This window comes from Octopus bimaculoides, chromosome 5 (assembly GCF_001194135.2).
Source record: "Octopus bimaculoides isolate UCB-OBI-ISO-001 chromosome 5, ASM119413v2, whole genome shotgun sequence".
NCBI classification, from domain to species: domain Eukaryota; kingdom Metazoa; phylum Mollusca; class Cephalopoda; order Octopoda; family Octopodidae; genus Octopus; species Octopus bimaculoides.
The window spans coordinates 119,814,719-119,815,416 of record NC_068985.1 but is presented as its reverse complement, the minus strand read 5'-3'; positions in this window follow the sequence as shown (position 1 = coordinate 119,815,416).

Below are 698 nucleotides of genomic sequence, written 5' to 3'. Positions count from 1 at the left end.
TCTATCTATTTATGTATCTATCGTTCTATCTATCTATATATCTATCGGTCTATCTATCCATATATCTATCCTTCTATCTATCCTTATACCTATTGTTCTCTCTATCCATATATCTATCGTTCTAACCCTAGCCCTAACCCTAACCCTAACACTAACTTTGACCCTAACCCTAACGCTAACCCTAACCTTAAACCTAACCTAGCACTAACCCTATAGTTAGAACGATAAATATATGGATATCCATATATCTCTAGTTCTATCTATTTATGTATCTATCGTTCTATCTATCTATATATCTATCGGTCTATATATCCATATATCTATCCTTCTATCTATCCTTATACCCATTGTTCTCTCTATCCATATATCTATCGTTCTAACCCTAGCCCTAACCCTAACCCTAACTTTGACCCTAACCCTAACCTTAAACCTAACCTAGCACTAACCCTATAGTTAGAACGATAAATATATGGATATCCATATATCTATAGTTCTATCTATTTATATATCTACCGTTCTATCTATCTATATATCTATCGGTCTATCTATCCATATATCTATCCTTTTATCTGTCTTTATACCTATTGTTCTCTCTATCCATATATCTATCGTTCTAACCCTAACCCTAATATCGTTATGAGCGTCCGTCCGGCCGTATGTGTGTGTGTGTGTATATATATATATATATATATATATAT